Here is a 17,263-nt window from a genome sequence, read left to right as displayed (position 1 = left end):
TTCGCGACAGCAGCCTCTCCTTAGAACCAAGACGCCGCAAATGGCCTACTATAGACCAAAGGTCCCACGTGCATAGTTTCGGGCTCTAAGGTGTCCCGGTCTGCGCACCAGGGCTGTGATGGCTGCATGCCCACGGGGAAATAAGCGAATCTGAAGGCGGCCGCGAAGCCGCCTGCAAAGCCAGCAAAGCAGCCATCACAGCCAAAGCAGCCAGCAAAGCTTTGGCCGCGTGCCGAGCCACCGCAATTACACGGTCGGCGACGATTCGGCCACAAAAGACCCAGAACATGCGCGTTGTGCCGCCGTGTGGCGCCGTTCATTTCGTCCTTTCCCCTTCCTCCTCCTTCTCTCTGTCGGCTTGTTCTTCCTGCGATGCGCCTCCTCGTCTCCGAAAAGCTGTAAGCGCCCGCGGCTGCCCCTTGTGCAGTGGCGCGAGAGCGCCGCGACGTCTGCATCTGCTGCCCGAGGCTTAGCTTTTAAGGCATTAACATAATAATAAAAAAAGATAGAAAAAAAAAGAAAAAAAGTGGGAGGGAATTATGCAAGAAACAAAAAGGCAAGAAGAAAGGAGGTAAAGGTCGCAAGGAAAGAAAGTAAGGGGAAAAAATAATCCAACCTAGGAAGTACAGAAGGGAACGATGGCGGAACGAAGCCGAACACGCGGACGCACCGAGTATCAATCGAACGACCGCGGGGCGCTTCGGTTCATCACCTCGCTGTTCAGGTCCGCGGCAGACCGCCCTCGTTGCTCGTCACGCCTGGCGCGCGGTTTTCCAGGTGGGTGGCGCGCGGCCACGCGCGGGGAGAGCCGAAAAAGAGAGGAACGAGCGGCAAAAGAAAATTGCCGGTTCAGACCGCCGAAATACGCGCGCGCGTTGTACGTGGCACAAATCGATACAGAAGTCGAAGCTGCGGGATCAGAATGCGAGCGCTATATATATTGCCCCGGAAAAGTTTACGGTACGTCTTAGGGGTTATAGGGTGTGCTATACTAGAGGCCAAGAGAGAGAGAGAGAGAGAGAGAGAGAGCACTACAGCAGCCCTGTGCGAATTCGCAGCAGGCGTAGATTCGTTGTACTGAGGCAAAGTAAAAGCACACAGATTAATAGTTTTTTGTCGGAAACTTCGTGCACAGCACAGAAAGAACTATGCTGGGCGCAGAGTTTCCTGCAGCAGCCACTGGACTCTGGCGTTAGCGTCTACTGCAGCAGCTGAAAGTATATATCAGCCGGCATGGGAATTATGGGTATACCGCATGCATGGATTTACCCAAACTACGTCCTTCTGGCTCAATCAAACGCTTTGTGACTTTGCAAGCTCATAATTTTCATCAAAGTTTAGTGCATTTTAAATACAAAGATTCGCAATAATTATGCATGCGCGCATAAATTTATTTATTGTTGCCTGGCTGTGGTGAGAAAAATACGATTGCACGGAAATTTAGAAATATGAAGCGCAACAAGAATTTATGCAGATCCAACGTACATGTTGGAATCTATGTGAATTGAGAAGCTTTGGTGATTGGTGATGCCTATTTGACGCTATACGAGAACTGGTTTTGTTTGATTTGATGAGTTTTATGTAGGCATCGTAATGGAACATGTCCGTTCTGGACGATTGGCCAAGAGTGGACACACACTCAGCACTCCATACTGAGTGGCTACAAAGAAAATAAAGTAAATCAAAGAATCCGTTAAATACATGTCCCCATTCCATTAACAGGCCAGTGTTGTCTAAGGATGCTTGCAAGCGTACAATATATGTTCAAGTTTTACCTAGGAAGTTATATATTTTTTACGCTAAACAGACTGCAGAAATCAGTCATTTTCTGCATTTTTTTTTTCTGCAATCAGGCATTTTCTGCAGAAATCAGGTATCTGTATTGGCTCAAAGGTTGCCCCTATTAGCGATATTTACCCGAGTAAGGTTGACAACTGCTTAGAGAAAGCCTTAGGTGATAGCGTTATCAAGATATTTCGTTACGTTGATGATTACCTGATTTTCTGCAATATGGAAGAATTCGATTCCGCTGCTACCTCAGTAGGTGAGCAATTTAAACTTTTTCGAGGAGGATTAATGTTTACCAAGGAATTTCCTCAGCGACGCGCAATTCAGTTTCTTGACATTTCCTTGGTCTTCGAACAAAATCACGTTTGTTGGCAGTACTCCCAAAGATCTTCGAAGCCGCTGCTAAACTTTCAATCCAAGCATTCCAAAGTTGTAAAAAACGGAATTGAAGTCTTCCCTCACCAGACGCTGCATGCACAAAATGAGCGCCAGTTTTACTGCGCAGGTCCGTCGCCTATTAGAAGCAGGTTATCCTAGTGTAGCAGTGGCCACCGTGGCTGAGCGCCTAAAGAAGTCGGTTTCGAGAGGGACGGACGGGATTACAGAAAGCAGTAATAGCAAAAAAAGAGCAGTGGCTATTCCGTATATTCATTCAGTGCCGCACAGACCTAAAAAACTTGCAAGTAGATATGATGTTAATGTTGCTTTCACTGCTCCCGATAAGCTAGGTAAGATATGCGCTGCCGTACAGAGGAAAAAGGAGCAGGCAAAAGGCAAAAAACGAACAGATATTTGTCCAGTGAAGCACAACAAGAACAACAGTTTTACTGTCTGTCGTATGGGTGTGGTTTATAAAATTCATCTTAGCTGTGGCCAGTTCTACGTAGGGCAAACGGGACGGTGTATCGATCAGAGGCTAATGGAACATAAAAGGTCGTTAACCTGTGGATCGCCTTCTAATCTTTCCCTACATTGCCAATATTCTAACTGCACGCCAGAGTTAGATGAATTCGTGATATTGTACAGGCATAAGGATGAAGATACGCGTCTTATGATAGAGGCATTACATATCTATAATGGTGGAAGTGCGTGCGTGAGTCAGCCTTCGATTACTTTACATAAGGAAGAGATTAAGTGCCTTAACAGTTATCTCTCACGTAGACCGGCACGTGTACCCGACTGACACGTGGTGTTACCATTCCTGAGCTTGCGCAGATGAGTTTTGTGTCTTCTTTCTTTTTTCGCCTCAGTGCTTCTTTCAGTTGATAGTCGTGTTGTCCCCTCAGTTGGCGTTCGTGTTGTCCACTTCTTTACTCTTGTGTCCTGTCTGCACGCCTCACCTCTTTTTTTTTCATAATGAATCCTTACCAACTAGCTCAGCTGTCTGTCGTTCTAAGACTATAAGGTCTATCTGAGCTACTTCGCGTGTAACTTCGTTTAATCTTTGTATTTATATCCACAAATGTATCAGGCGAGACAGTGAGCAGACGTTTATTCTTTTGAGCTTGTTTACAACTCCATGTGGTGTATTATTTCGGTCCGGCAAAACGGCGCTCGTGTCCTGTACTTTTTGTGGCTACCTCGAAGCAAGGTCGGTTACAGCCTTCCTGACCTTTCAAAAATGTGTCGTGCAACTGCTGTGCGTGGTATGCTAGGTTTAATTACCGACCGGGACTATCAGGGCAGAAGCCTACTCATGTATTTTCTCGGGACTTCCGGTAGGCTTTTCTCAGTTGACAATCAAGCAACTACGTCAGCCGAGCAGCCTCCACGACTTCACGCGTGCGTCATTGCGGCTAAACTGTACCTTGTAATTTCCTTACCAGCGCTTGACCTAAGGCACACTCTAGCGACTCGACTATGTGAAGAGATTTCAACAGGCCAACTTGATGAAGATCAGATTGAAAGAAGTCGCAAAGGTGAATGGCGGGCGTTCGCCTAAAAAAATCCCAGTTTCGTCCGAAATGCGAACTAACCATTGCGACAGCAAATTAGTGGATAGCTGTACGAAGTAAGTATAGTAGCTTTAGCGGCCGTATAAACTTGTAAACATTCGCTTACTAACTAAATTAACAATGATAGAATATGTAAGCGTGACTATGTAAGCGTGACAATATGCGATGTTTGCATACGCGCTGTGCTTTCAACGTTTCGTTCGCATTGAAGAGAGAGATGCACGAAGGTCAATTCGCTCGCTGCTGCTGCGATTCCTTACTCCAGCGTTTTGACAGCGAGTTTCCGCGGTCATGGAGAGAGATGTCTTTATGTTTACATGTGCGCGCGTGACACCACGGTGTTTGTTAATTTAGTTTAAACGAATGTTGACAAGTTTATACGGCCGATAAAACTACTATCCTTACTTCGCATAGCTATTTACTAATTTGCTATCGCAATCAGTGCTTCACCTTTCGGGCGAAACTGCGACTTTTTTGGTAGGCCGAGGCACACCCTCAAGGCTTTTGCCTGCGTACCAGAGAGTACCTTTACGTTAGCTTGGGCCTTGTAGCATAGGAAGGATGCATACGGCTCTTTGTGATGGTCTCGCTTATACAGTAGCTCTACGCATCACCTATGGCATCAATCACTACATATCACTGGCGACGGAACACACCGACAGCGCCCGCAGTGTTGACGAAGTTGTGCGTTCACCATCTACGGCGCATTCGCAGCACGCGAGGAGGTTAGAGGGTCTTTAGAGACGGGCAGTGCGTTTGTTTCAAAACATCACCGACGATTATGATATTCCATAATACTAAATTTAGCGCCGCTGTACACGTTTTTTTTTCATTTCGCGATATACTGGCTGGCGTGGCAATCTGTCTTGTGCCGCACATTGCAAAGGGAGCGAAGTGTGGCGCGACTGCCTCTGTAATCGTGACGTTGGGGGGCGATTCACAGCAACCGCCGCTGACAGACCACCGCTCATGCAGCGCTTTGTTCCCATACAGACGACGCGCTAAAACCCCTCAATCTCCCAAAGTAGCGCCATTCACTTCCCTCCTCCTCCGCTCGGCGCGGCCTCGACGGTGGCGCCGCCGGTGGTGGGCCTGCCGTAGCAGACGACGGCTAACACGCTACGGGAGGAAATCCGCGGAAAAGTTCGTTCGAGTCCTGCGGAGCAGTTTTTTCAATCTAGATCTTGCTTTGTCAGTCGGTAACTGGCCTTCAGAATGTCGTGTCGGATGTGCGGAAGAAATAGAGAAAAGCACCATTATTCAAGGCGCATTTAAGGCGTAAAGCGCGCGCACGTTGAAAGGTCGTGTTGCTGAAACACGACACAAGCACGCGGTGTGCTCAGACACGCGAGTAATTACCAGAGTTTCAGGTTTTGACAGCGTGAAAGTATGTGCACGTGGTTTCGTAGGTTAATTTACGTACCTGCAGGATGCTTTTGTTCGGCCGGCGCGTGAGAGATTCCGACTGTCTGCGGTCAGCAATGCCTGGCAGCAGGGCCGTTTCTGTTCCGCGCCTTTTACAGATGTACGTAGCTCATGCACAGGTTGTGGTGGCCATGAGCAACGTTTTCACACATAGGCGGTATAGATAATTTGAACAACGTACCAGCATATGAAATCGTTATTTATTTATTACAGTGCAAATGGTTAGAATTTGATAGAAAAAAAAGAAGGAACTTGATGGGACAACTGGAAAGAGGTTCAGAAAATAATTATCCCCCTCCCCTCATTGGCACCAGCAACACTCTTGTTGAAGTGCTAATTTTATCTCTGTACACTACGTGCGTCTGTATTCTTTTGCGTTGAAAGTTTTCACAAGGAAGCAGTGTTGCGTTAACTAGAACAGTCAAGGCACACAAGACAGAAAAAAAGTTGATTCTTGGGTTTTACATCCCAACACCACGATCTCATAAGGCACGCCATAATGGGGGCTCCGGATTAATTTTTTTCCAGCTGGGGTTCTTTGACGCGCCCCCAATGCACTGGACACGGGCCCGTTTTGACACGGGCGTCAAAAGAAGAGGTTGGAGGAGCCGTGGCACTTCACAAAGCCGCGCGTTCTTTGCCACTTGCTCGAAGTCAGCCCGCCCGATCATGTGAATCCACACTTTTCTTCGTTTTGCGTTGCGCCCGGCGGATGGTAAAGCAAAAAGCTTTTTGCCGTCATTGGGTCTGTTGTGGCAACCGTAGGCGCAGCAGCACGGCATCGCAATTAAGCACTCGGCCCTAACACATTGTATTAAACTACCGCGCTCCTTCAAACCGCCTGCCGTACTTTCGTCGCGTAGGCCCAAGAATGGGAGTCGCAGCGCGCTGGAAAGAAAAGATATACAAAAGCGCAGCGCCTGCTCTGCGCCGGAAAGAAAAAAATATACAAAAGCGTGCGGCATGCTTTCACGTGACACAGATTAGCCAATGGGGGAGCGGAGGAGGCTGGGGCGACAAGAGAGGTGCAGGAGGAAGCGCCTGGGTGAGCGGGGTGGCGGAAAGATCTAAGAATGGCGCTACTTTTGGAAAATTGAGGGGCTTTACGACGCGCGCTATTCCGGCGCCATCTCGTAGCCATCGTCGCCGCAAAACCAGTCGGGCGTGACATTACGCTTTTCTTCTCACGCTTTCTCCATACCCTTCTCCTCCGCATTCCGCCTCATGGTACCGCCGCATCCCCCTCCTGCGCGTTCTTCCTCGCGCTCTCTTGGCTATCGTCGTCTTTCATCCGCGCTCTGCGTTCGCTCTTTCATCCTTTTGCTGTGCTCGTTCGGTCGGTTACGGGGAAGCCGAGGGACGGCGCCGACGCTCGCCGCAGGAACTGGCACCTAAAAGCTAACGACGAAGCAAAGTCGCTGAGTTGGCGAAGCGTCAACTCTACGCTCAATCGCCTCGCGGCGTATACACCGACTGCGCCTAAGGGTCCAAAATAAAACAAGACAGTTTTTGAGCGATAGCTCTACTAGTCCAGGTGCAAACCCAGAATACGCCTGGTTCCATAAATTTGACCTTCAAGCTCAGCCAAGGTCAACTGGAACGTGCAGAGCGGCAAAGTGCCGACGGCGCCGAGCAGCGTCCGCTTGTTTTCCATTAATCCCGCGTGCGCCATCGAGGGGCGACAGCTGCAACGCTACTGGTCCGTTGCTTTCAATGCTACTGGTACATTGCTTTCATTGCTTTCAATGCTTTGCCCTCGGGTAAAACTGACAATTATTTTCCACCTAGGGATCTAACAGAGCCCGCAGTGTCCAGAGGCGTGGAATGCGTATGGTGCTCCGGAGAAAACGCCTACCCGCACCGCAAATAACGCGTAAACATTCGCGTTACACACCCGTTAGCATTCTGTAAGATTTTTCTTTTAATGGCACAATTCCTTGAACACCTGTCTCCGAGCAAGGATGTTGCAGAAATATTTCGGCCTATATGCGCCTTGAGTGTTTTTAATGACGACACTTGATGTCCTTTTTTACTCGCACACGTAAATAAATGCTAAGTGTAAACTGGCACCTGTAAAAAAAAGTTTCCCTCGAAACACGAAGCACTGATAACGATTGCAAGTAAAGTACTAGACAAAGCATGTTGTAAAATTGGTAGTTTGATCGGGCGTACAAATCGCAGTAAACATTCGCTTACTAATTAAATTAACGAGCGTGGTGTCAGGCGCGCAAAACCCAACATAAATCGCACTCAATGACCGCGAGCACTCGCTGGCACAACTCCGGCAAGATCAAGAGCGCCGGCCGCGCGTACCGAACGCTTCGTGCTACCGCTCGCTCCACCGCGTCTCCGAAACTTATATGTGTGTTACACGGTGCATTTCCAATCGCGATCGCACCCGATCAGAATCGAATTTATTGATTACGATTGGCTACCTTGCGCAGGTTGCGCAAATGAGCTTATTATGATCGAGAAACTCGATCGCGAATATGCACCGTGTGACATCCGTATTTAGATTACGTGACCTCCATCGCTATAGGCACACGTGGAGACAGCGCGCATGAAGCCACTGACCATCTCGGCTCTGCGCCTTGTACCCGCCGCAGATGACTTCCAATATACGGTGTGTGCTCGACCACGGGCCATCTAACATTGGGCGCACGGCGAGACGGCACGAATCAAGCCACCGTCCTTCTCGGCTTGTATACGCTTACCCTTGCGCCAGCAGGAACTGGTGCGCAGGTAGCTCGTTTCTATCGCACTATGACTTTGCGTGGACCATCACGGTGATCGAGAAAATTCACCTGGAGTGTCCATATAATTGCTATCACAATGACGCTATTACAGAAGCACGCTTCCTCCCCCTAGTACCCCAATTGCGGTGAAGCTAGATTTAAAGGCGTATGTTGTTTAAGTGCATACCAGGCTCGTGACCAGCGAATTTCAAGTCACACTGTTACTTGTAGATACCTGTATTAATCACGTTGCTGCAATTTTGCAAGTAGTCGATGGCATTTTGAGCTGTAGCTTGCTAGAAATGCAATACTGGAACTGCTAAATTCCGCGCGTGCTCTTCTCCACATGTCTTGTTTTAACCACACACAATGGCAGAGGCGCTATAGAAGTGGGAATCACGAGCTGGGGACACTCACCACATCTGTATTTGCACACGGCCCTCAGCTTGAACCGCTCTGTGAACGCGACGCCAGATCGGTCGGTCATCTGAAGTCATCGCTGCAGTTTCTGATGTCGTCGTTGTTCTTGTCGTCGTCACCATCAAGAGAGCAAACGTCATACGGCATCGGGGACCACTCCAGCCTTCCGCTGTACTCGGTCTATATACCAACAGCATGCTCCGTTCGGTTCAAAATGACAAGCGGCTGCGGCTTATTCTTTGGGTCGCCTCTACAGTTTGGTGACCAAACCTTTAAACTGACCGAGAAACACTGCGGTCTAAAAATGCAACCATTGCAGTTCTGCGCTTAAAGCGCCAGAAGCACAGGTTATACAGTGATTTTTTTTTCTCTCGTTATCTACGTGTAAATACAACCTATGTAGCGAAGCCTCGATAAGGCAAGATCAAACAAAAATGTGCCACCTTTCCAACTTCTGAGACTCCTTACCACACTTTTTATTGCAACAACATATAAAAGGATGCTCAACACGCACTCGTGCCGTTTAGTGTGCATAGATTTCTGCTCTTCTGTAAGTAGCGACAACTACCTCCGTCGGCTGCCACGTTCTTCCTAACCTCCCGAAGCGGCGCATCCGCTTAGCATCCGACCGTCAATGGCCGCTGCTGCACCGCCTGGCTAAAATATAAGTTTCAGGCATGATGCCAGACAAACAAATACGAAACCAAAAGCGGCTTATTGTTGCACTGTTGAGGCTGAACGCGAAATTTGTTACCGTAATTGTGAACCGTACTTACCGATGGTGGCCGTTCTCAACTCATCTACCGTGTTGTGTTGCGGTCGCGAAGTACGACGTTTGTCGCGTTTCTGCGGTCGCGCCCACCGCAGAAAATCCTTCGCACAAGGAAAAAAACAAACAGATAAACGCGCACAGACACACTGCATGCTCACTATATAGTGCGTTTTCAGCCTGCCCTCAAGTCTGCTTGCAGCAGCGTGCAAGTGCGTGCGCGCGGAACAGCGTTAGGAAGAACATGGCGGCCGGAATGAGCGCCGCCCAGTGGGATTCGTCGGCGGTGCTTCAAAGCGTGTTGCTACTTAAAACAAAGCAGAAAATATCTAGGTACTTTAGTGCCGTTGTGCTGTCCCGCTCATGACGGCGCATGCGCGGCCGGCGCACAGAAGTTTACAGGGTCTCCAGACAGGCGGAGTGCAGTTGCCTGAAAACAACAACAACAACAACAACAACAACAACAACAACAACAACAACAACAACAACAACAACAACAACAACAACAACAACAACAACAACAACAACAACAACAACAACAACAACAACAACAACAACAACAACAACAACAACGAAGTGAAGTAAATGCATCGTACACGCTCCGCCCCATCAGCTCGGTGGCGCAGTTGGGGCAGTGACGCCTTCCGCACGCATGCTGGGCTAAGCTGCCGTGAGCATGCACTGGTCTCGGGCGGAACGGACAGTCTACGTCAAGAAAATGTTATCTATTAGGGACGTTTAGCGTGTCCGGTATCCGGGAAAGGGCGGGCGGTTTTCCGGTTTAGCGGGGGCGTAAAGGTGAGCGGCCCGATCGGTGGCGCCAGCTGGTGGCGCAAAGCTCAACCACACAACCACAGAGCTAATTACTGTATTCTGCTTAGCTGCTGGGGTAAATATTCGACAGTGGCGTAATCGTGTTCACAATTACGCCGCTGCCAAAAATTTGCACGAGTGGCGAAGCAGGATATGGTGAGTTACTGCAGTTTTAGCTCTGCGTTTGTCTGGTTGAGCTCTACAACACCAGGCGGCTTCACCGCTCACGTTTACGCCCCGACCATCCGATAACCCGCCCAAACCGCTCCCGTTTACCGGATTAGCGTACAAGCTAAACGTCTATATTATTTCACGGGGCGCTACTTAGCGCCCCATATTTTCCGTTCAATCTCATCTCGTGCACCATCGAAGTACAACTCCTAGAACGCCTCCGTTCCTCATCGCGCCCAGAGCTATGAAACACCTGGTAACAGCCGGATGCACTGCTGCCTCTGCCCAACAGCAGCTGCCATGCTTACTGCGTCTGTTACAACATGGCGCACCCGCGATACTGTTAGAACACCGTTCCTGAAGTTCAAGCACAACGCTAAACCTCGTTATCGCTCTTACTGCATTGCAGTTTGAGCGAAACCGTCCAATCTTTAATAAACGTGCACGCATAAAATATGTAACGCATCAAGACGCTAAAACTATCTCCAAGGTTCTTCTTTCTTATATAAAATCCAATGTGGCAGCTTTGGTAGGAAGGAAGCTTTTATTTACTTTCTTAGTCGTTACGCCGTCGTCGTTCGCCTCAGGGTGTTCCTCGTGTCTCCACTGTTGCAGCTGATGCTTTCACGAGGAAACCTGGAAAATTCACCGGTGGATGTACTTCCTCAATATAACTTCCCATAACAGTTATTCTGTCAGCGACGATTAAAAAAAAAAAACACATCAAAGTGTCACATGTGTGTTTGTTAGAACCGAACAATTATATTGCGAAGCAATATACAAAGATATAACGAAACATTAAAATTATGTAAGAAACTATCAACGACATCTTTGTCGAAATTGCGCAAAATAATCTTTTCGCGTAGTAATTGATGACTGAAGTGATATATATATATATATATATATATATATATATATATATATATATATATATATATATATATATATATATATATATATATATGTATATATAGAACTTGAGTGGTGCTACAAGGTAAACAGAACAAGTATTTAATTTCGACAGTTTCGATCGGTGGACCGATCTTCGTCAGGGTTTACAAAAAAATGGCAGTTCGGCCGTGGTAGGGAAGACACCAGACCGGGTACCCGGTCGTTCTTACATACATCAAACCGAGAGGAACAGTTGTGACAGTGATAAACGCGCACAGACACACTGCATGCATGGTTTGATGTATGTAAGAACGACCGGGTACCCGGTCTGGTGTCTTCCCTACCACGGCCGAACTGCCATTTTTTTGTAAACCCTGACGAAGATCGGTCCACCGATCGAAACTGTCGAAATTAAATACTTGTTCTGTTTACCTTGTAGCACCACTCAAGTTCTTTACGTTTGAAAGGTAGACTGAAGAAACCCTCTTTGCCTACTATATATATATATGTATATATATATATATATATATATATATATATATATATATATATATATATATATATATATATATATATATATATATATATATATATATATATATATATATATATATATATATATATATATATATATATATATATATATATATATATATATATATATATATATATATATATATATATATATATATATATTTCTAAGCAACTGTGTTAATCAGTTGGTTTTTCTGTAAAGCGTACTAGGCTGATGCAGGCCGACTCGAAGTCTTTTTAGAGGTTCTCATTTACACTACATTTTTGCGGACTTGCGGAGTGTCGTTTACAAGATACATGTAGTCTATAATTTTGCTATGACGATCAGTTATTGTGGTAGGTTAGACTACTCAAAACTGTTAAGGCACATGCCTGTTTTAAGACTTTCTCTGTCCGATGCAACCTGCTACCAGTGCAGTACTCAGCTCCAGACACCGCGTTGTCACTATGGCACGCACAATGACAGTAAACTCATTTGTTACATGTAGGTATATAATGACATTGTCAGGCAATTGGAAGAGTGTAATGTCGACACGAAGTACCTGTGCCTCAACCTCAGATAGAAACTCATTATTGAAAAGCACTTCACCATAAAAGCAAGCTTTTCTCGGCGACAAACCACACCATTTCTAACGATTTTTCTTTATGGAACCATGCGCGCCCTCAGTGTGGTCTACACGATATCTGCTTCACTAACTTGCCTGCTTCCGCGTGCCACGTTGAATGATGTGACGTTGTTCATTATTTACGCAGCGCCGCAAATGTCCAGAGTCATCACATTTAGTAGATACCGAGGCAATGAGGCGTGTCCAAAGGCTCCAACAAAACAACCAGTCTAAGGCGTTTGCAACAAAAGCAGGAACTTTACTTATTTCTTCGTGTCGCACGCCAGTGCCTATGGCCAACATTTAGCGTGGCACTGAGAAAAGGTTAAGGGTTGATTTCACATTGTTTCACGTGATCGAAATGGGCTTTCAATGGCTCTACTGTTGGTTAGGAGAAAAAGAATTTCAACTGGAGCGGTAGAGGCGGTTTGTGAAACGTACGGCCCGTTTGGTAGCAACAATTCACATGACGTTAGAAATCCCGCGACAAATTTTATCATTCTGGGGCAGCAACAATTGTGACAGCTCAGTTTGAAATTTTGTATGATTGGAAGTGAGCTAAAGAGTAATTTGTTGAAAAACGTGTTCTGCGACAAATCAGATAAGTTGCACCTTTACTGTTCACACAGGTGAATGGATAGCGTCTTGCTATGTAACAAAGACAGAACATTGAATGTTTTAACTAATAAAATAAGTATTGATCAATACGCATACAACTTGTCCAAGAATTACTTTTTCAGTAAGCACGTGGATGTGGCTAACAGTGGAGTCGCTCAACACTTTATTAATGCAGTTGACTGGATGAGACATATGAGTGTTGTTTCCCTATATTTTCTTACCGATATTTCTCACGTGTATGTGATGTAATGCAGCCCTTACAATGTGCCTTGAAATGCTGGTAACAATGTTGCGCATGCATTTTGTACATGACTCTTTCAGAGAGTGCAGACAGCCGTATATAATGATGGTGAGTGTTCCACAAAGCTTTACAGGCAACCTACAACATAGGTTTGTTTTACGAGCCGAGGAGAGACTTCAGCAACGCTCTCCTGAAATTGCCCTCGCCAAAAAGGACAACGGGAACCACTGTAAAAATTAAGCTTCTCTACCGAGAGAAACGAAACAAGGAAAGGACGAAGTCACAACTTAAGCTTCCTGGGAAACAACTAATGGGGGACTCTGCGAGCAGTAGTACAGTAAAGGCCCCTTTATGACGTTCTTTTTTTTCTTCCTTTTTAATCTTTCTATTGTGCGGATGCATCAGTACCACCGTAACAGTAACCTGATACCTGCCGATCACGGTCCGAAAAGACACACGCTCGTCCCTTTCACGAAATCCACGAAATGTTTTCCGAAAGTTCTGCGATCTGACGCGCGGCAGCCATTTTCCTTTCAGCCTCGGAACCCATTTCGTCGGCGATCGCCCGCTCCTTCCGCGGGCTTGTTGGACGTTAGAAGATCACGGCGGAGATAAGGGCCCCATAAAACCACCGCCGCATGGCGCAGGTCACACGCTCCATTAGCTACAGCGTTGTCCGCCGCTTGCCTTCGTCGCTGCGAAGACCCGTAGCATTTCCGAGGGATAGATACTATACTGCCCGGCGCTGTTCCGCTGTCAGACCCGCAGAGCCGGGCGCCACCCGAAAGGGAAGATTAAAAAAAAAAAAAAATGACCGAAGGAAGAGAGAAAGGAATCTGCCGTAGGGAATCTGACCGTAATATTTCCCGCGCGCACACCCCGCTACCAACCCGAGAGATGAGATAAGAGATACTCAGTGCCTTCCCTCCCCCCTGGGCGCGCAGGCGCGGCGTTTCTCGGCGGCTCGCTCCCACGGTCATCGGGAGTTCGGCGGGACGCGAGCGCGCGCGTCGCGTAAAGAGGTTGCGTCGCGTGAGCGTGGTCTGGGCGCCGTGCGCACGCTGTCATGTCGATGGACGTGACGGCGCACGAGAGCTCAGCGGTGGGCTCCTTCAGCAGTCGCGGCAGCTCGCCGCGCTTCCAACCCTCGACGCCAGTAGTACGGGTCTTATATATTTAATTTCTTTGTTGCCCCTCATCTGTCCGGAACAGTGCGGGTGCGATATTCTCTTCCCCCCCTTCCCCCCCCCCCCTTCCGTCGCTCAGTTGCTCCGCTATTTCGAACGCTTGCGGCTTCGACCACCGCGGACTGACTGCGGAGGCGTCACCTCATCTCGCTGCCACCGCAACGTCGACCTTTGTGTTCCGCTGTACGAAGGGTATAGAGAGAGCAGCGCCGTAATGGAGCGGCAGTATGCGCTTCCTTTCCACACAGAGTACGACAGAAATGGGAGCACTTGATAATACTTGTGGCACAGGATGCCATGAACGAATAGAAGGTGTTAAAAAAAAAGAAACCCCTGAAAAGAAAAAGGTGACAGACTCTTCACGCCAATACGTGAACGAGATGTAATGACGACGGCAAAAGGCGTTTACACAAGCACTGCACAACGACATTTACAATGGGCTGACACCATAACGCGATATGCAAAGAATGGTCATTTACTGAGCTTACATATGCCAAGTTATTCGCATTCATTATTTGCAACGCAATGAATCTTGCTGCACACACAGATAAACCACCCTTTAGATTGTCGCGCACAGCGTATATTAATGCTTGCAGCGCCATACTCCTCTAGTCCTCGGCCAAGCGCTATAATTAATCTGACACACTCCGAAGACTTCCCGCGTCATCTTCGTGCGGGTTAGACCTTTTGCTTAATGCAAACAACCCTGTGCGTACACACGGTAACCGCTGGAACACGCGTTCGTGTGAAACGCGCGCTTTGCAACACGTCTCATTAAATTTACCGAGGTGTTCTGACATAAAAAAAAGGCGTGTTAGCCGCATAACACGGCCCTGGGAGCGCAAGCGTCGTTGCCCGCAACGAGACCTTGGCATTTTCCCGCGCCTTCAACAAGAATGTGTCGTTGGCTATATCTACAAAACGAAAGTGGCGACGGGGTACGTGACAGGGACCAGAACTTCTTTGTCGATTCTTAAGTCATTCCGGATTCGTTCGTTCGAATTCGTTCTTCATCAGATGTGAAACTGCGTGTGATACGATTACGTTATAGATAGCACAGACGCCATCTCGGCCGCCATTTATGAGTACTAGCACGTCGAGAAGCCGCGTAAGCGAGAAACGTGACAGTATGAGAGCACGACAGGCGCGTCTTGCATCGAACGACAAAGCCATAACAGTGATAAACCGGTGAAAAACAGTATATCCTTCAAAAAACAAAACAATGTGCGTGTGGTGATACGGTGCCATGATGTCGTCGTGGCCGCCACGTTTGGGCACTACCAGGGTGAGAGGTGCGTCCTTGTCGTCACATGAAAACTATCTATACGCGTGCGATGCCGCGAACATCTGCTTTCTCCGCAACCGTGTGCTGTGCACATTACTTTCCTTGCCCATTCGATTCCTATAGCGACACCTGTTGCAGCATCTATGACCAGGAGTCATAGTTTCAAGCCGCGAACAGGCGCGTACAACGAAGCTTCTGCTACGAGGAAGAGGCGTAATCTGGAACCTAGCCATGTGAGAGAAGAACAATGTGACGATCAGATCCACCGCTGGTAGCAGCACTCCCGAGCTTTGTGGAGGGAGGTTCCTCCGAATTGTCCGGGAGACTATCGAGGCACCGCAGCGCCGACGCACCGAAGCGCGCAGTACGAGAGGGAGTTAGCATTGAATGAAAAGCCGCAATATGGAGGCTGACGGCACCCGTCGCGCCACGTGACAGGCCACGTGCCGAACGCTCCCCCCGTGACCATCGCCCTCTCTCCACATCTCATGTTTTGCCTCGAGAGTCGATGTAAATGGCCATTCTGGGGGCGGGATTCAGCGTAACGCATAGCGGTGTGCGCTACAGGGGCTTGGGGCGAAGGGATGTGGAGGGGTCTCGTCGAGAGATCTACGTTTTGTGGTGGTGGCGGGAGGGGAGGGGACACGATGAACGTTCGATGGCTGACTCGCGGGTCGGGCGCACGGCGTGGCTTTTGTTCGGCGATGCTAATCTTGGCTGCTTTGTGTCACAAATTTGTGAGATTAGAAAATGATTGTTGCCGAAAAAAGCCAGGGAAGAGAGAACGGGGACCAAGTCACCGAGGGCGTGCAGACGGAGCGAGAAGGTGCGTTGTCGTGCTGGGAAGCATCCGTGCCGTTGACTAGACGCATCAAGTTGATCCTGTGAACTCCCGCATACTTGACGTCAGGATTCTTTTAATGTTTCATTTATTTATTTTTTATTCGTTCTTGTAACCAGTTTCTGCTATTCACTGTTTTTTCTGCCTTGTTGCGTGTTTTTGATGCGATGGACGTGAAATCTCCTCTGCATGATGTCTTGCCTTGCTTATTTGTAGGTAATGTTGACATGATATGTGTAAAAAAAAAGCTGAATATTCTCTCATAATCCTTTACATGTGTATTCATTAGTTAAATGTTTTATGCCTTTGAAAAGGTTCTGTTTCGAGTTCACCTGCTGGGGGCATTTGATCACTAAAGGCAAATGTGCGATCATAATAGCTAAAATTTAGACAACATGAGGCGTATACTTTAGCAGGTTTGAATTTAAGAGCAATCAACTACCTAGATCAATACTATGTCCACGCACTCACCCGCTGTTAAAATTAACAACCGGTGTCAACAAACGAACTGTGTTCCTTGTGAACAGACAGCGTGCTTAATACAAGGTTCATGTTTTTATGTTTAGAGCAATTGAACTCTGAAAACTTCTTGAGTGTACTGGAGTCTACGAAAGGCTGATTTATTACATAATGACATCATTTCAAAAAAGGAGCTTGTGACCACGCATTGTGTTCAGGAAGCAACAGAAATAGGAAAAATAATAGAGAAGGAGGAGACATAGAAGATAATAAAGAAGGAGGCTACTAGTAGTAATAAAAGAACAATAATCGAGAAGTGCATTGTCATCATCAGCGGGCATGTCAACAAACAGTATGTATATCAATCTCACAATGGGCGCCTTACGCATAATACTTCTAAGTGCTTTTTTTTGCTGAAGTAAATATATAGTAGGTCACTCAAAATTTGTTACAGTAAATGACAGAAACAGATAAATGGTCGGGAGCTAGATGATACATTACGAGGGGTGTTTGTGAACACAATCCA

General features: G+C 47.4%; 1 protein-coding gene and 1 long non-coding RNA gene across 4 annotated transcripts in view; one reads left to right on the top strand and one right to left on the bottom strand.

The window, feature by feature from the left end:
• LOC135900261 (retinal homeobox protein Rx-like) overlaps positions 1-17,263 on the top strand; it is a 63,313-nt gene that overhangs the window by 8,085 nt on the left and 37,965 nt on the right. The gene's annotated exons all lie outside the window — the stretch shown is intronic.
• Positions 10,610-17,263, bottom strand: part of LOC139054627 (uncharacterized) — a 38,816-nt gene continuing 32,162 nt past the window's right edge. The window contains exon 4 of one of the 3 annotated variants that reach the window (XR_011511370.1): positions 10,610-10,712. This is a non-coding gene — a long non-coding RNA (uncharacterized lncRNA). The remainder of the gene's footprint in view (positions 10,713-17,263) is intronic. The other 2 variants (XR_011511372.1, XR_011511371.1) reach the window with 2 other exon arrangements.

The sequence above is a fragment of the Dermacentor albipictus genome, chromosome 1 (genome assembly GCF_038994185.2).
Source record: "Dermacentor albipictus isolate Rhodes 1998 colony chromosome 1, USDA_Dalb.pri_finalv2, whole genome shotgun sequence".
Classification (NCBI taxonomy): Eukaryota; Metazoa; Arthropoda; class Arachnida; order Ixodida; family Ixodidae; genus Dermacentor; species Dermacentor albipictus.
This window is presented reverse-complemented; position numbering and strand designations above follow the sequence as displayed.